The sequence below is a fragment of the Balaenoptera acutorostrata genome, chromosome 16, assembly GCF_949987535.1.
Source record: "Balaenoptera acutorostrata chromosome 16, mBalAcu1.1, whole genome shotgun sequence".
NCBI classification, from domain to species: Eukaryota; Metazoa; Chordata; class Mammalia; order Artiodactyla; family Balaenopteridae; genus Balaenoptera; species Balaenoptera acutorostrata.
The window spans coordinates 37273945-37293738 of NC_080079.1; the positions used below are offsets into that span (position 1 = coordinate 37273945).

Sequence of the window (19794 nt, forward strand, 5' to 3'; positions counted from 1 at the left end):
TAATTAATTAATTTTTTAAAAAAGTAACAAATGTTCAAGTACAATTGGTGTCTTAAAAAAAAAAAAAAGAAGGGAACAGGTAAGGTGTTAGAACCAGTCCAAATGAGGATTTGATTTACAGAGATTTATATTCTCTACTGAAAAAAATTCATTTGCATTGCCATGAACAGGAATCATTTGCAGAGCTTTGCATTACCATCCATTTTCTACTAGTTAAATAACAGCCTAGTGAAAGACAACGGTTCACATCCCTGTAAGAGCAGACTATCCGGGGACTCTGGCATTCTGCTGAATAGATATCTAGTAATCCTTTTTCCCTTTCTAAAGTCTTAAATTTTTCCTTACAGAATAATGAACAAAAATAGGTAGACGATAGATAGATAGACAGATAGACAGACAGACAGACAGGGTTGTTTATTTTTTTTTAACTCAGGGATTGCTGATAGAATTTTACCTTCAACTGTTGATGAGAATGAACTCACTTCAATCTTAAAGTCAGGTCTCAAACACCTGTGCAAGCAATAAGAACTCTACGTAAGTCCTGCCCCTGACCAAGGCTCAGTGCTCTCTCATCTTGAGTATGATTGTTTATTTTTCTTTTTCCAAGGAGAATCAAAGACATTGATTTCCATATCCTTTAGGAACCTCATCATATCCTCATTCCTTTCACCATCTCTTAGGTGCTTGAGATTTGTGTCCTTGGTAAGCTAAGACAGTGAGCATTTTTGTTTCATTTGGTTGTATCTGACATTATAAAATCTGAAACTGGTCATATGTTTGAGAAATTATAATTAGGAAAAAGAGAGTGAAGCTCAGAAACCTTAGTTAGTCCTGAAAAATAAAAAGATAGTAATAACCAGAGATTCATCTAAAGGCTGAGCAACGGGGAGAAGCACAGAAATTATGAACCAGTCACAGAAGGATCTGGCTTTGCCTGGCGCCAGTTCACGTCTGATCATGTCTACATTCAAAATGGATGACAGTGACCAATAGACTTCTCTACTCTATCCCTTTAAATCAGCATCTACTCTATATTATTTTCAGGGAAAAATAATATTAGTTTTAGTTCTGTCTTTTGCATGGGTTCCTTCCAAAATCCAAGTTAAATCATTTTAGATGCTACATTAAAAACAACACAGTAGTAATGATATTTTACTATCATGATTCCTTTTTATGAAATTACCTCTGAATTACAAATTATCTCTATGCTAAGGAACTCTACCTCTGTAGTTTTTTAAATACATCATACCGGAATCTTCTCTGAAAGCCTGTGGTGGATTTTAGTCCACAGCAACAAAAAAAATCTGAGGATATGACTACAGAATTGATCCACATTTCGAGCAATGAGAAGTGATTTATAGGAGAGTGACAAAGAGCTTTTAATATGAGAATAAGAGTTCAGTTCTTCATCCATTTAAAAGTAGAAAGAGGTTTGCAATATTTTAGCATCTTTTCAAAAATTCTTATGAAATATTTCTCCCCTTTATCAGAATCTGGCTTCTTCTATAATGGAAGCAATCAGTATTATTTGATAGTAAATTGCATGTGTGATAAGTGTCTTTTCAGATGCCTAACATTTCTCAGCTTCTCTCCAGTTACTAATCCATCTCAATTTATTGCTTCATATGATTTTAAAAATATAGTTAAATGTGATGTTAATGTATCCTAGTTTGACTATCTTGTATTTGATCTATGGAATGTCACTTACTTTTCTGGAACTGATTATAAATTAGGAATAAGTGCCTTTTCTGAAGTCACAGAAACTTTGAAACTCTCATGTTTGATTAGTGGTGACAGATTATATTTCACTAGCTGTCCTGATTATTAAAAGAAATCAGTCAATCTCCCTATTTCTCTTCTTTATGGGGCAGAGATTTTGAGAACTGGCCCAAGATGTGATTACAATCCCCAGTCTACATTTCCACGTGGAGCAATAACTTAGGTAGCTATGCATGAGCATGCTCCGAGCCTCGGGCCCTGCCCACATACAGAGCACCTCTGTGAAGCCCACAGGCGGGGGGGACATAAGAGCATGGAGTGCTTCCTGATGCATGTGCACAACTGTGACAGACAGTAAGTGTGCACACTCACACACGGATAACATCACTCAGCGGGCCTAAGTCAGAGGACGGACAGTGCAGGAGAAGGAAGCTATTGCTGGTGTAAATGGTGGTTATAGTTGGCTGGTTATAGAGTGTGTATTGCAAGAGGACCAACCTTCCTCTTGTTCTTTTACCAAGGAATGGTGTCAGTTGAATTTGGGAGAGCCAGATTCAGCCCTCTTTGGAAAGCGTGCGCTTTGAGCAACTCTGGAAGGAGAGAATTCTCTGGAGAACAAAGACTAATCAAAATGAAGTACCCATTTTGACAGAGACAAGCATGGGAAATGGAATGAGCCGGGAGGAGGATCAATGAAGGATGGAGAACATGGATGGCATGGAAAGATGAGGACACAAATGAGGCAGGGTCAGAAGCATTTCTCCCAATCCTTGGGAAGAGGGATGGAAAGTTAGCACTAAAACCATATTATGCATTCCATGTAATTTGCTAGGTTAGTTAGATGAAACACAGCATGTAACTCATACCATAGAGAGGGTTTAGTGCCTCTTAGCAAATACTTTTATTGTTCTCAGTGGAAGATTCACAACTGACTGTGGTTCTGGTTCCCAATGAAGGTCAATCACAGTGTTAAAAATAGATAGACTCTTTCCTGCCTGGGGGTGGCACACAAGTTCATAGCCCATAATGGCACCTGGAACAGGAGAAAAGAGGTAGAGATGACGAGACCCCCTGGTTACAAGAGAGTCCTGGAGCAGGTATGCTCCCAGGAGTGATTGGTAAAGTGATGGTCAGCACTGAAGAAATGTTAACACAGCTCATTCAAATAAATGTCATTGTTTCCACTATTAATCAGAACAATTATATACCCAGTAGAAATAAAGATGTGAAGAGAAGCTGCAGAAGGAAAAAAAGGAGAGGGGCCTTTTAAAAAATGTAGCAAGTTGTGAGTACTAATAATTCATGTTTTATTAAGAAACAGTAATAGAATTTGTCCTGCTTGACTTATTACACCAACAAACTGATGATTCATCCAAATATAGGCTTTCAAAAATGTGAAATTAAGAGAGGGAGGAAACAAAACAATAACAAAAATGGTCTCCTTTTCCCTTCAGTTCCAGGAAAGCTCAAGGGAAAATATTGCATGTCACACAAACTCTGTGAAGCCATAGGTCTTATACAGATGATTTTTTTTTTTTTTTCTGTTGGAACTAAAGAAATTGCCCAACTTGTGTAACTGTGCAATCTTTGAAGATGCCCTTTGGAATATCTGTCTCTTCCTTATGTTTGTCTTGCTTTGGGTGCTTTTATTTTTACACTTTTGGTTCCATAATTTTGGGAAAAAAAATTTATTCCAAAGTTACACACACACACAAAACCCAGCAGGAAGCACAAGTCTTGGAGTCTAGAGTAGGCTCCTATGACATTCTTTCACCTTCTCTTTGCATCCAACTTCTGCTTGCCTCTGATTGCTTTGCTGATAAACGCTCCTAACTATAAGGTTGCTCTGCAGAAAGGGAAGTGGCCGGGCCAGCCACAGATGAACTGAAGAGGGAGCACAAAGTCTTAGTTCATTTGCTCAAAGCAATATCTCAATCTGAGGCTTCATCTAAAATTGCACGCTTGTCTGTTTCCTTGCCCATCCCTATCCTGCTTCCCTGCTCCTGGGAACACTTTCTTCTTCATCACTTGTACTCAAACTTGGCTCAGGGTCTGCTTCTGGGAGGAACTACTTCAAGGAGAGTCAGGAAACCCTGACTTACCAGCTGCAAGGCCTTGAAACCTGTCACTTAACCTGGAGGTATGTCAGTTTCCACCTCTAAAAAAAATTCCACAACTCTTATTTTGCTGGGTTCTTGTGAAGATGAAAGGAGGTGATATATGGGAAGTGCTTAGCATGGGCCTTAGTGTACAGCTGGCACTCAATAAATGTTAGTTGAATGTGACTATTTACTGGCAAGTCTTGGCTTCCACTATTTTAAAATCGACAGTATCATTTTTAGTTTCCCACTGCTCCTCACCAGCTGGTGTGCTAGATTCATACTGATTGCACAGAATTTGTATATCTTTTTCCTGAGTTACTCAGCTCTTGTTCCCTTGTTTATTCATTGTGTTTAGCCGACTTGAGTAGAAGACAGGATTCTATAGTCACAGGCTGGTGGCTTTAACCCCAACATGTGGCTGGATTATATGAATGGCCTCATCACTCAGCTCATGCTGAACCATAAAATAAGTTAATAAATGAACTAAAGAAATCCAAAAGGTGCTTTTGTCTCAAAAAAATGATGGCTGTATTTCCTTACACAAAATGCAACAAATATTCGGACAATTATCTGGGAAATTCAAGACCAAGAAAAGCTAACATGCTGAATTTCTCTTTAGTTTTCTCTAGTTCCTTACTTGCATGGACTGTGCCTTTTGAAAAAATATTTGTATAATACGGTCTTTGATACCCAGAGACCCTTTGTTTTGGGGAATAGTGAAAAACCCTCCTATATTTTTACACTTGGCTTATGTTTTGAGCTTAAAACCCTGGGAGCTGAAATACACTCTGAACTGAGAACTTTCTTGGGGGAAAAATTAGAGATCCGTTTTCCACTCTTTGAGGAGATGCATCTAACATAAAATATGGGCATCTGAACAACAGTTGTGGTTTGTGATCCTTTTAGCAAGTTGCCCAGGCTTGTTCGCATAATTGTCTTTCCCTTTATTCCTGGAATAGCTACGGACAAAAATCAAAAGAAATAATTATTTAATATTCTCAGGTCATATAATTTGGAAGGGCTTAAGACATCCTAACAGCTTTGAAATGTCACTGTCCTTAAAATAATAATGTGTTTTGAATATGGGTTTTTAGACTGTGTAGGGGTTTGACGGCATTGATTTTTCAATTCTATTATAAACATTCTTCCCTTTATGAATTTTCTCAGCATACATTATTCAAATGTTATTTTTATTTACCTTCAGCTGTTGACAAAGAACATTAGAAAAGAAAGGTTTATGAACATAAAATTGTATTTAAATTGTGATACAAGCAGTAAGTAATAATGTTCCCTTTTGAAAAGATAAAAACTTTATATTTCAAAAAAATTATCCCAAGGCCCAATTACAATGGTTAAGTGGCCTTGCCTTCTGTGATGGGATTCAAAACAAGTGCTAGAAAACAAGCATTTGAGAATTGGTCATTATTTTTCTGGCTTACCTCAATCTTTCACATCACACACGATTGATGAGGCATGTGATTTGACCATTTTTCTTTACTGTGCAGGCAAATTTCCAGATCTTCTCCTGGGGCTGGAAATAGCTGGGTATGACCTGAGGTCTGCCCATCCAGACCTCACCACCTTGGCTTGACCGTCCTAGTCTTACTCTCTTCTTATAAAGAGGCAGTTGAGCTGAGTGATGACACAAGGGGCTGGTGACATCATCCAAAGTCAGGATGGAGAGTATGAACAAGGGATGGGGGACTGGTTTGGAGGAAACCAAGGTCTTGAATCCTCAGGGAGCACTCTAGGAGTCTATGTCCACTTAGGAGAGCCATTGCCCTTGCCATTTTGATTGTAGTTGAGGAGAAATGGCTGTGACGTCAGTGGTGAGTGAAATCTAGTGGTTATCTCTCCTTCTGTGCAGGGTGGTGCAGGGTAGATGACATTGCTTTATAGAAAGGGCATGGTCTTCAGAAGTCAAACAGGTCAGAGTTCAAACTGCACCTTTGCCCATTCCCAGTTGTATGATGGTGAGCAAATTACTTGAGTTCTCTGAGAGTTTCTATAAAGATTAAATGAGAAAAACATAAGGCTCTTAGCAGAATAATAAGTGTTTTGAACTCCATAAATATATATGTTGATGTAGTTGATTTTCTCTGCTCAACCAACCCAATAAAGATGGACTTTTCAATATTACTGTGGCAAAGGAAGAGGTTATTCAGAATGTCTTGACTAGACCTCATTTTAATATTTTCGGATATAAAGTAAGCAGACCTTAGCTGTACTAGATGCGTTCACAGAGATAACCTTCTTTTAAACTTGGGAAGAGAACAGGAGGAGGAGATGATAATGGCAGTGTTTAATACAGTAATTAATAACTTAAAATTTACTGAGCACTAACTGCCACATGCTGGTCACACATCCCATTGTATTTTTTCTTTATTCCCAATACCACACACACACACACACACACACACACACACACACACCCCTTAAGTAGATACTATTATAATATTCAATTTAAAGACAAGAAATTTGAGGATCAGAGAGGTCAAGCAACTTTCCCAAAATAACACAGCTAGAAAGTGTCAGAGCAGGGATTCAAATAGAACTGAATGAACACAGAGACAAATTTTTGTGCCAGGAGGCTATGCTGCCTGCCTCCTTAAGTGCAGGATCGCCACCAGCCTCATCTGGAAGTGCTGATGATGATTTGGAGCTAGCCAGAGCATCAATAGCAAGTTGCCTGCACTATTAGGATTTCCTATGAGTAGAGTACGCACTGAGCAAAAATGGGTTCATGCTGTATGGATGAGTGGAGTATAAATGTCAACTGGATCACATTTCACAGAACAGTGTTCATAAATCAAGACGCTGCCAGCTCAGATCAACAACTTGGATGGATTTCTAAAAATGTGACGTAAAATTGCCTGGCATCATAATGACTGGAAACTATAGCTGTGGAGAGGGGGTGGTAGCAAACCTGTGAAGAGGTGATCAACTTCCCTAAGAATGTCAAGCATGGACCAAGAATAATCTAATTAGTGAAGTACAATGACTCTCAAAATCTCTTGTCCACCCATTATCAAAGAGCTTAGCTTCCTCTTGAAAGAAACATGAACATTTTTTTCTGAAGAGAATATTTAAATGTGTATAGTATCCTCTCTCATATTCCACTTTCATGGTAGATTTTTAATTGCAGAGGCCTTATGGGGAATAAAGTTGCTGTAATTTCCATTATGAAAGCCTCAAGTTCCACCTAAAATATTTCCACACTTCTTGGTGGTATGGGGTCAATCAAATGAGAATCACTGGGTAATGGAAAGAGCACTTGGGGTAGGGAGATCTGGGTTCTCGTCCTAGTTCTGACCCAAGCTGGCTTTGTGGGGAAAACCACTTTCCCTCTCTCGGTATCAATTTTGTCATTTGTCAAGGGAAGAGACAGGTGAATTATATGACCTCCAATGTCCTTCCAATGTTTAATACTCTGTGGTTCTTGGGTATCTTTTCCAGAATAATACTCATCAAAGTAAAAGCTCCTTGAAAGGCTCAAGTTGATATTTTGTATGTGTTATTACTTACAACTAGGACCAGTGGAGACAGAACTGACCCTTTCTTCTAGGAACCTGCAGCAGAATTTATTAAGATTGAGACTTTGATGTAGAACTAGAAGCTTCCAGCATCTGAAACATCAACCAGAGCTGGGAAGGCAGAAATCAAGGTGAGGTTGAAAAAGAACAGGAGAGGAAAGAAGAGGAACCAAAAGGAATAAAGTAGGAGGGGGTAAAAGGAGGAAAAAGGAGGGAGAAGGAGAGAAGGAAGAGGAAGGGGAGGAGAAGGGGAGGATGGAGAGAGAGAAAACAAGAAGAGGAGAAAAGATGGGAAAGGAAATTGAGAGATAAAACAGGTCAGGAGGGAGAAGAAATTGATTCGGGAGGAATCTATGGCCCTACAATCAAGGTCCTAGATCCTTGGTCTCTGAAGTGGATTTGCAAGACCACCAATAGTCTTGGCTAGACCTCCAATAGTTAGCCCTGCCTCAAAGGTGAGCCCCTGCTTCTTAGCCAAGTCTTGACAGGCAAAGCACTTGACATACAACAGGCATTAAATGAATGCTTGTTGAATGCTACAAAGTATTTGCATAAGAGGAATAAATGGTATCATGCCCACAAATTCACTGTAGGCTAACATTCAACAAATATTCCTGATAATATCCTGTGTGTCAGTTATTACGCTAGGGGTTGTCATGCATACCTCATTGAAGCAGAGGTTTCCACTCTCTTCACTCCACGCACTGTGGGAGAAATGGTCAGAAAGTACAACTGCCCACTGTACACCGTCTGCCTTCCTAGTGGTGGCTGTCTCCCAAGTTGATTTACACAGTGACCTATTTTAATCTAGACAGATTTACGATGCTTGGATTCTAAATTCTGTACATACCTCGTATTATTTAAGGCAACTCTAGCTGCTGTAAAAAAATAAATACCAAAACCTCAGTGGATGAACACAATGTAAGAGGTACTTCTTTCTCATGCAGCCGTCCAGTGTGGGTATTGGGTGGATACCTTCCAACAGGTGACTGATGAACATTCGCTCATCCCCTTTTACGGCTCTATCATCTTCAGCACAATGTTTTCAGGCACATTGCAGAAGGGGAGAGTGGAGAAGGCAAATGGGCTTCTTCTTTTTTTATTTAATTTTCATTTTATATTGGACTATAGTTGATTTACAATGTTGTGTTAGTTTCAGGTGTACAGCAAAGTGATTCAGTTATACATATAAATATAACCACTCTTTTTCAGATTCTTTTCCCATATAGGTTATTACAGAATATTGAGTAGAGTTCCCTGTGCTATCCAGTATGTCCCTGTTGATTATGTACTTTATATATAGTAGTGTATTTACATTAATCCCAAACTCCTAATTTATCCCTCTCCCCACCACCTTTCCCTTTTGTTAACCATAAATTTGTTTTCAAAGTCTGTGAATCTGTTTCTGTTTTGTAAATAAGTTCATTTGTGTCAATTTTTAGATTCCACATATAAGTGATATTATATAATATTTGTCTTTCTCTGTCTGACTTACTTCATTATTGTGATAATCTCTAGTTGCATCCATGTTGCTGCAAATGGCATTATTTCATTTTTTTATGGCTGAGTAATACTCCATTGTATATATGTACCACATCTTCTTTATCCATTCCTCTGTCGATGGACATTTAGATTGTTTCCATGTCCTGGCTATTGTAAATAGTGCTGCAATGAACAGTGGGGTGCATGTATGTTTCCGAATTATGCTTTTCTTGGGATATACGGCCAGGAGTGGGATTGCTGGATCATACGATAGTTCTATTTTTAGTGTTTTAAGGAACCTCCATACTGTTCTCCATAGTGGTTGTACCAATTTACATTCCCACCAACAGTGTAGGAGGGTTTCCTTTTTTCCACACCCTCTCCAGCATTTATTGTTTGTAGACTTTTTAATGACAGCCATTCTGACTAGTGTGAGGTGCAAACCGGCTTCTTAATCCCAGTGTTCTGGAACATGGGGAACAAACATTTCTTCTGCTCGCAGTTAATTGGCAAGAACAAGTCACACAAGTTCATACTCAGATGCTGGTGGAGGAGGTGGAGTCCGAGGTGATTGGTGAGAAATGTAGTCCCTGGCTTCAGCTCCTTCCCCAAAATGACTCTACACTGTGTAAGGGGAGCGTGAATCTTGGTGGACAGCTAGCCATTTCTTCCACCCACCCACGTCAGTAAAGAGAATAAGGCTGTGATTTTCAACCAGGGGTTGGAGTTCTACCAAAAGATAAACATGGAAAATTTACTTTATGAGGTCATTTTTTCCTATTAAAACAAAGATATGTTCTAGATTAGAATAAAATTTTCTCTTACACTTTTAAACTAAAACATGAGATTTCAAGCAAATGACGTTTCCATCATCACTTACACACACACACACACACACACACACACACACACACACACACACACACAGACGAGCATCCATCATCCTTGTTGTAAGCGGAAAGTTTTGAGGGAAATAACTGTTGAAAAACATAGATCGTAAATTTTAGCAGTCTCCTTTTCTCCTTTTAAGTATTTCTTCTCTTCCTCTGATAATGTAGTCTTACAACAGATTTCAGAAATGAGAGATTGCCTCCTCTTTTCCTCTTCTCTCAAAGAGGAAGCTCTGCCCAGAGCTTCCTATTGTAGGGAGAGTGGTTCTTCCTTCCTTTTGTCTAAAAGTGGACAGCCGTCATAAAGAAAGGAATAAGATGACAATCCAAAATCTCAGGGCATTGCATGTAAGTAACTTACAGTCCTAGACTGACTTACAGTCTAGAGGTAGAAGAGAAAATGGGAGGCAATGGGGGAAGATGTTATAAGACAAAAGGATAGACGTGGAGAGGTGAGCAGGCTGAAGCCTGGGAGTGCACCCCATTGGGGAGGGGATGGCAAGCTGCCCTGGGGGAGGTCACACGGAGGCAGGTGGGGGACTGAGGACCCCAATGAGCCTCTTTTTCTTTCTCATCAGCTGCAGACAACTGTGGTATCTGGGTATCTCCCACCTCAAGAGAGTACGTTAAATTCCTGCCTCACAAGTGAGGTATACTCACCTGTAAAACCTGGGGTAGCCAACATGCGTCTGGAAAAGAAAATTTTCTCAAGAGAGAAAAGGGATTTTCAAAGTTCACCTAATTCATCTCTACATATCACAAGAGCAAGGCTTGGCTAGGAGTTGTAGTGTAAACAAGCTGTGATGTGGTGTGAGGGAACCACCACCTCACAGCAAACAGGTGAAAGCCTTTCTGGTTCTAGAGCCTGGGGAGCCTTATGCAAGTCTTCCTCCTTTCTACATACGCTTTTGAGAGAGAGGAAATGATATAGCGGGCCCAGATATGTTGCAGCAGAGGGAGAAGCTGAGCCAAAAAGAATCTGTGTTGCTCTTCCTGAGAGAAGCCAGCCTCAGAGGATGCAGGCACACAGAGTTAAATGCTGGTGGTGGAGGCGCAGGGGTATTGGGTAGAGAAAGGGCTGCAGATAGGGCACCAGAAGCACCCGTGGCCTCACAGGAGACAGTCAGGTAGCTGATGACTCTGGTCCAATAAGTGCACTGAATGAGGGCTTCGAGGCAGATGGGCCAGGCCTCGGCTGGTCAGCACGGAGATGACGGAGCTCCCAGGGAAGGTTGCCTGGATTGAGAGAATAGGACATGAGTTTCACCAGCCACGTACCTCAGATAAGAGCCGGTCACTCAGTGGACAAGGACATCTCAACCAGAGGTCAGTAACTCAGCCATTCAAAAGAATGAAATAATGCCATTTGCAGCAATGTGGATGGACCTAGAGATTATCATACTAAGCAAAATAAGTCAGAGAGAGAAGGATAAATGCCATATGATATCACTTATATATGGAATCTAAAATACGACACAGATGAACTTATCTATGAAACAGAAACAGACTCACAGATATAGAGAACAGACTTAGGGTTGCCAAGGGGAATAGGGGGTCGGGCAGGGAAGGACTGGGAGTTTGGGATTAACAGATGCAAACAAACTATTATATATAGAATGGATAAATAACAAGGTCCTACTGTATAGCACAGGGACCTATATTCAGTATCCTGTGATAAACCATAATGTAAAAGTATATGAAAAAGAATGTATATATGTATAACTGAGTCACCTTGTTATACAGCAGAAATTAAGCACAACATTGTAAATCAACTATACTTCAATAAAATTTAAAAAAAAAAAAAAGAACTACAGGATGACACAAGGACCCATACACCCAACAGCTGCCTCTGACCTCCAAAGGACGTGAGTGATTTGCCATCCTTACAGATTCCATCTTGGGGAGGCACGGAGGGAGACAATATGAGATGAACACTTGAAAGGGAAACACAACCTGGTAGGGAGATGAACCTTGAACCCAAAAGAGACTGAACTAAATAAGAGGAAACTATTTAATCCTAGCAGAGACGGAGATACATTGAGTTGTCAAGATGGTTCTTCCAACAACTCCCAGCCCCTCTGGAAGGAAATCTTTCTGATTAATATATATATATATCAACTCTTTTTTAGACATCTGAGTACATTGTATAAAAAAATGTTGACCCCATGATATCTGCATAACGTACACCTAGCAGAAGACTTATCACATAGCATATGCTCGGAATATATTTGCTATATAAAGATTTCAGACATAATGCAGACTCCTCTATTTACTTAATCCAAAAAACAAGTTAACACCATGTTCCATCTCTGTATATAGAGGTAACTTTCATAGTCATATGTATATGCATAATATATTTTTTAACTCAAGTCGAAAGCCAAAAATATTTTACCACAACTGATTAAAAGTACTTACAACGACCAAGTCAAAACATTCAGTGTGAAATAATTAAAGTGATATCTGAAAAGTAAAGACCCACACCTCATACTCACCTCAATTCTGCAACTATTTTGAGAAGACTGTAATATTTTGTCCTATATTTTCTGCTCCTTTTTTCATTTCTCTGATTTATTTTGTTGCTCAGGCTTGATGAGCCCCAAGGCAGTTTTGAGTCTCTGCACTGATTCTAAATAATGGGATCAAAAGATTTATTTTAGGTAAAAGCAAAGGGCAAAAGTGGGTTAAGTATATGGAGGCAGTAGTAACTTTTATATTTAACATGTTAACTGCAATCAGCTGGCTTCTCCAATTCCTTTGCAAAAGAAGAATGAATTTCATGCAGGAATGGCTTGAGGATTTTAATATTTACACAAGAAGCATACGGCAATATTTTTACAAAGATAAAACAGAAGTTGATAAAGGTTATCTACACCATAAAATATCCAGTAGAAAATTTAATATTATAAACAAAAGCTTTTGCACACACAGAAAATAAAAGAGGCTGAAGTTCTCCTGACAAACAATTTAAATAAACTATAGAAAATAACAGCTCTAGCAATGGACTTCTGTCTTGACCCATTAACGTACAAGGACAAGGTTAAATAAAATGAAGCTCACAAATAGCACAATAATCTTGAACTGGTTGTTGGTTTGGTTGGTGCGTTTGTTTTCGCAAAATGTCATTTTCCCCTGGTAGCACCAGGCAGGACGTCAGCCCCATTCTATGCCCATACTGACAGAGCAAAGCGGGAGACTGTCGGTTTATCACATCCATAAAATTGCCCCAATTCTTAATTTTACTCTAGTAGATTATCATTAGTCTTCCTGCTGTAAGGCTCTACTGCATTATGATTCAAGTGTTATAGTGGACTTTTTCTAAGGAGAAAACTGCTTCTCTTTACATATTTCAACCTTATCAACCCATTGGAAGGGTAATTTAGTTTCTCCCCTGTCTAACGTGATCCATCAGAGCCTGAACTGTTGACACTCTGTGCTGTCAAGTTATTTAAACCGGGTTAGTAATGGGGCCAGCTTGCCAGTGTGGAAGCGTCCATTGACTGCTTGACAATTTTCCTCAGTAAGCCTCCAAATGATCAATGTGCTATCCTGCTGAGAAAATCTATAAAAATCTCTCGTCAGTTGTATAACTCTGATGTAGCCATATGGGCAAGTGAGAAGGATGGAGAGCATAATTTGGCACTTGAAGTTCCTCACATCCTACTGCACAGATTTTCAGCAGCCATCCAGGATCTTCAAAGCAACTGTGAACTAAATTCCTATAAGATCTATAAGCCTACAGAAGATTTGTTTTTCCAAGGCGGCCTCTCGTGATTCTTTTCTGTTGCCACTCTGTCCTCGTGTTCTCCCACATTCTTGACTATGAAAATAAGAACTTCTGACTAGAGTGATAAAGACATGCAGCCTCATGACAACACAAGAGTCCAAGGGACAGATAAGAGAATTTTTCGGGGCTGCTCAATAAGAATGTTATACAGAAATTCTCTTACCTTTGACTATGAGGATTAGAAGGGACTTCAAGAGTCATATGATCACCTGGAAAAGGAAACCCAAATCCCCTCAATAATCCCTGCTTACTAGAAGTGTCCAGGCTTGAGTCACTCAAAAACTCGCTTTCACTAGAGACAGTGCAATCTTGAGACCTTTCTCACTATTAGGAAACTATTCATGAAACCCGGATGTTCTAGGCATCACCAGCCAACTGAGAATACAAGTGAAATGCATTTACATTAATTCCATAAAACTCCTGCTCTGAAGACTCCCCATTTGCTCTTTAGTTAGAAATACTCTTAGCCAGAGAGGAGGGTTGACCTTCCCCAAATAGTTCTGAGATTCCTCCAAAACACATAATTCAAACATTTCCCAGGTCTCAGAAATTGTGGGTCCTAGATACGATCACTTTCCCTTTTGAAGTCTCCACATCATCAGGTTGAAGGAGGCAGTGATGTCTCAGCATATAAACCAAACTACTGCAACTGCTTCTGTCATGTTCCAGGTCACCTGGAGTCATTGATGACCTCTTCCAGATCACTAAGCTATTTTCTCTGGGTCTGGGAAGGAGAAACATGACTTTGCTTCTTAAAGAGTACCTCTTTCAGAGGGAGTTCCTTCAGTAGAGCCATTGAAATCTTACTGATTTAGCTCTTTTATGCCATTACCCCAAGGGTTGGAGGGCTAGATCCTGGTATTGAAGGATGTTAGGCAGTGGAAGAAGCCAGCAAGGACTTTTTTCTAGCATAACTACAAGGGACATCCCTATGGGTTGAGGAAGAGCTCTTTGTTAGTAGATGTTATGGAATGAAAATGCCTGGGTTGCAGGTTACATCACCCTGTTATTTATCCAAGATGTGTCAGGTTTATGTTTGCACAAAATTACAAATTGTGAAAGCTGAAGCTGCTGATGTGTGGGGAAGCTCCATCACCAAAGGAGGATATCCCAGGCCAGCCAGGGTGAGCTCAGCTGAGGCTGTGTAATCAGCTGTGAATGACAAAGAAGTTCTGGATCACCTCTGGCTCTGAGGCAGTCTATCCCTAGCGCCTGGTTGGACAAACTCCAAACTCTTTTCCTTCAAACAACTCACATCACAGATGGGCAGTAAGGGCCTGGGGAATCTGACCGGGAGGCAGTCCTCCTTCCGACAAACAAACTTGGTAGTGAGTCCCTCTCGGGGGTACAGGAGGCTTCTCTGCTAACTGTCCCCCTAAGTCCATTTGAAAATATTTAGATTTGTAAGACCAACTACTGCACATTTTTGTTGTTCTAACTGCCTGTGATAAGCACATTTCACCCTGTGTCTGTAACCAGAGCACAGAGTACCTGCTGATTCCAGGCCCTGCTCTCCTCTCTGCCCACCTGACGGTAGCCTTTGGCTGTGTGTGTGTGTGTGTGTGTGTGTGTGTGTGTGTGTGTGTGTGTGTTTCCCATTCCGCTTTCCATCTAGGAAAGGATATCAAGTCCCTTCCTCACTTTCTCTATTTCTCTCAGATCTGCTCCTTGCCCTTTCTCTGCTCTGCTGTGTCTCACTTTGTTTTGCAGGCTCTTGTGTCAGCTAGCTTCTGGCTAAGTTTGGCCTGTGGAAGAACAGGCAGGTGATTGTGGAAAGGAAGGAAGGAAGGGAGGGAGGGAGGAAGGAAGGAACAGATTTTCCCTTCTCCTTCCCTATGTCAGGCATTGTCTCAGCAATAGCAGTGTCACTTCCATGGCTCCAGCTCTTGCCAAGAAACAGGAATTCTACTTTCTGCCTGGTGACTCTAGTCCTTGGGCTACAGTAACCCCAGCTCCTTTCTCTGCCCCCACCCCACCCCTGCCGAGGGTTGTCAGCAGCTTCTTGCTATTGCTAATCTCTGAGTTATCTTACTGCTCCCTATATACCTCTTTAGATTCACCACTGGTGATACCCAGTCGCTCTGTTAAATTTTAAATACTTAGAGTATTTTGTTTGCTGGTTGGATCATGACTTATGTCAACAGTAGTAGCTGGATGGAAAACTTTAGGAGGAAGAGTCAATAGAACTTTCTATTTTATTGTATATAGGAGCTGAAGACAGTGACTAATAAAATACGACTCCAATATCTTTGTAATCAATCAATTTCAGTGCCAGAAAATGAACTTGAGAGATAGAGCAGTGATTAAGAAATGAAGACTGCTGTAGGTTTTCCACTAAGAAGTTGGTGTGAGAGGTGGATGGACCTAGAGTCTGTCATACAGAGTGAAGTAAGTCAGAAAGAGAAAAACAAATATTGTATGCTAACACATATATATGGAATCTAAAAAAAAAATTGTTCTGATGAACCTAGGGGCAGGACAGGAATAAAGACGCAGACGTAGTGAACGGACTTGAGGACACGGAGAGGGGGAAGGGTAAGCTGGGGTGAAGTGAGAGAGTGGCATTGACATATATACACTACCAAATATAAAATAGATAGCTAGTGGGAAGCAGCCGCATAGCACAGGGAGATCAGCTCAGTGCTTTGTGACTACCTAGAGGAGTGGGAAAGGGAGGGTGGGAGGGAGACTCAAGAGAGGGGGGATATGGGATTATAAGTGTACATATAGCTGATTCACTTTGTTATACATCAGAAACTAACGCAACATTGTAAAGCAATTATACTCCAATAAAGATGTTAAAAAAAAAGAATGAATATATGTACATGTATAACTGAATCACTTTGCTGTACACCTGAAACTAAAACAACATTGTAAATCAACTATACTCTAATAAAAATTTTTTTTAAAAAAGATATATTAAAAAAAAGAAGTTGCTGTGAGTCTAGGGCAGGTTTCAGACCTATCACAGGCCATCAGACCAATCCTTTGAGCAAAATTTTGAGGGGTGAGGGTCATCATGGTTGATGATGCTGTAAATTAGTTCAATAAATGTAAAAATAACTGGGTTCTCAAAGTTAATATAAATGAAATCAGAAGAGTGAGGGTGAAGAGAAATGGCATAAGACATAAGGGAGGAAAAGAAGAGACTCAGCAGTGCTGGAAACAATAACCTTTAGACCAGAGGTGGCCAAACCACATCCCACAGGCCAAATCCACTGGCTGCCTGCTTTGTCAATAAAGTTTTACTGGAACACAGCCATACCCATTTATTTTTTTTTATTTTTATTTTTTTTAAACATCTTTATTGAAGTATAATTGCTTCACAATGGTGTGTTAGTTTCTGCTTTATAACAAAGTGAATCAGCTACAGATATACATACGTTCCCATATCTCCTCCCTCCCGCATATCCCTCCCTCCCACCCTCCCCATCCCACCCCCCCAGGCGGTCACAAAGCACCGTGCTGATCTCCCTGTGCTATGCGGCTGCTTCCCACTAGCTATCTATTTTACATTTGGTAGTGTATATATGTCCATGACACTCTCTCATCCTGTCACATCTCACCCCTCCCCCTCCCCATATCCTCAAGTCCATTCTTTAGTAGGTCTGTGTCTTTATTCCCATCTTGCCACTAGGTTCTTCATGGCTTTTTTTTTTTTTTCCTTAGATTCCATATATATGTGTTAGCATACTGTATTTGTTTTTCTCTTTCTGACTTACTTCACTCTGTATGACAGACTCTAACTCCATCCACCTCATTACAAATACCTCCATTTCATTTCTTTTTATGGCTGAGTAATATTCCATTGTATATATGTGCTACATCTTCTTTATCCATTCATCCGATGATGGACACTTAGGTTGCTTCCATGTCCTGGCTATTGTAGATAGAGCTGCAATGAATATTTTGGTACCTGACTCTTTTTGAATTATGGTTTTCTCAGGGTATATGCCCAGTAGTGGGATTGCTGGGTCGTATGGTAGTTCTATTTTTAGTTTTTTAAGGAACCTCCATACTGTTCTCCATAGTGGCTGTATCAATTTACATTTCCACCAACAGTGCAAGAGTGTTCCCTTTTCTCCACACCCTCTCCAGCATTTATTGTTTGTAGATTTTTTGATGATGGCCATTCTGACCGGTGTGAGATGATACCTCATTGTAGTTTTGATTTGCATTTCTCTAATGATTAATGATGTTGAGAATTCTTTCATGTGTCTGTTGGCCATCTGTATATCTTCTTTGGAGAAATGTCTATTTAGGTCTTCTGCCCATTTTTGGATTGGGTTGTTTGTTTTTTTGTTATTGAGCTGCATGAGCTGCTTGTATATCTTGGAGATTAATCCTTTGTCAGTTGCTTCATTTGCAAATATTTTCTCCCATTCTGAGGGTTGTCTTTTGGTCTTGTTTATGGTTTCCTTTGCTGTGCAAAAGCTTTTAAGTTTCATTAGGTCCCATTTGTTTATTTGTGTTTTTATTTCCATTTCTCTAGGAGGTGGGTCAAAAAGGATCTTGCTGTGATTTATGTCATAGAGTGTTCTGCCTATGTTTTCCTCTAAGAGTTTGATAGTGTCTGGCCTTACACTTAGGTCTTTAATCCATTTTGAGTTTATTTTTGTGCATGGTGTCAGGGAGTGTTCTAATTTCATACTTTTAAATGTACCTGTCCAATTTTCCCAGCACCACTTATTAAAGAGGCTGTCTTTTCTCCACTGTATATGCTTGCCTCCTTTATCAAAGATAAGGTGACCATATGTGTGTGGGTTTATCTCTGGGCTTTCTATCCTGTTCCATTGATCTATGTTTCTGTTTTTGTGCCAGTACCAAACTGTCTTGATTACTGTAGCTTTGTAATATAGTCTGAAGTCAGGGAGCCTGATTCCTCCAGCTCCATTTTTCGTTCTCAAGATTGCTTTGGCTATTCGGGGTCTTTTGTGTCTCCATACAAATTGTGAAATTTTTTGTTCTAGTTCTGTGAAAAATACCAGTGGTAGTTTGATAGGGATTGCATTGAATCTGTAGATTGCTTTGGGTAGTAGAGTCATTTTCACAATGTTGATTCTTCCAATCCAAGAACATGGTATATCTCTCCATCTATTTGTATCATCTTTAATTTCTTTCATCAGTGTCCTATAATTTTCTGCATACAGGTCTTTTGTCTCCTTAGGTAGGTTTATTCCTAGATATTTTATTCTTTTTGTTGCAATGGTAAACGGGAGTGTTCTCTTAATTTCACTTTCAGATTTTTCATCATTAGTATATAGGAATGCAAGAGATTTCTGTGCATTAATTTTGTATCCTGCTACTTTACCAAATTCATTGATTAGCTCTAGTAGTTTTCTGGTGCCAGTTTTAGGATTCTCTATGTATAGTATCATGTCATCTGCAAACAGTGACAGCTTTACTTCTTCTTTTCCGATTTGGATTCCTTTTATTTCTTTTTCTTCTCTGATTGCTGTGGCTAATACTTCCAAAACTATGTTGAATAATAGTGGTGAGAGTGGGCAACCTTGTCTTGTTCCTGATCTTAGTGGAAATGGTTTCAGTTTTTCACCATTGAGGACAATGTTGGCTGTGGGTTTGTCATATATGGCCTTTATTATGTTGAGGAAAGTTCCCTCTATGCCTACTTTCTGTAGGGCTTTTATCATAAATGGGTGTTGAATTTTGTCGAAAGCTTTCTCTGCATCTATTGAGATGATCATATGGTTTATTCTCCTTCAATTTGTTAATATGATGTATCACGTTGATTGATTTGCATATATTGAAGAATCCTTGCATCCCTGGGATAAATTCTGCTTGATTACGGTGTATGATCCTTTTAATGTGCTGTTGGATTCTGTTTGCTAGTATTTTGTTGAGGATTTTTGCATCTATGTTCATCAGTGATATTGGCCTGTAGTTTTCTTTCTTTGTGACATCTTTGTCTGGTTTTGGTATCAGGGTGATGGTGGCCTCGTAGAATGAGTTGGGGAGTGTTCCTCCCTCTGCAATATTTTGGAAGAGTTTGAGAAGGATAGGTGTTAGCTCTTCTCTAAATGTTTGATAGAATTCGCCTGTGAAGCCATCTGGTCCTGGGCTTTTGTTTGTTGGAAGATTTTTAATCACAGTTTCAATTTCAGTGCTTGTGATTGGTCTGTTCATATTTTCTATTTCTTCTTGGTTCAGTCTCGGTAGGTTATACATTTCTAAGAATCTGTCCATTTCTTCCAGGTTGTCCATTTTATTGGCATAGAGTTGCTTGTAGTAATCTCTCATGATCCTTTGTATTTCTGCAGTGTCAG

The 19794-nt window shown here is 39.7% G+C and overlaps 1 protein-coding gene and 1 long non-coding RNA gene across 8 annotated transcripts in view; one reads left to right on the forward strand and one right to left on the reverse strand.

Moving 5' to 3' along the window:
* Positions 1–19794, forward strand: part of HTR7 (5-hydroxytryptamine receptor 7) — a 670153-nt gene that overhangs the window by 588373 nt on the left and 61986 nt on the right. The window lies entirely within an intron of this gene.
* LOC130705035 (uncharacterized) overlaps positions 1–19794 on the reverse strand; it is a 232149-nt gene that overhangs the window by 10498 nt on the left and 201857 nt on the right. For all 4 annotated transcript variants that reach the window (XR_009005663.1, XR_009005662.1, XR_009005664.1 and 1 more), the window contains 3 exons: positions 12219–12352; positions 10387–10962; positions 5261–5826 (listed from right to left, as the gene is read on the reverse strand). This is a non-coding gene — a long non-coding RNA (uncharacterized LOC130705035). The remainder of the gene's footprint in view (positions 1–5260; positions 5827–10386; positions 10963–12218; positions 12353–19794) is intronic.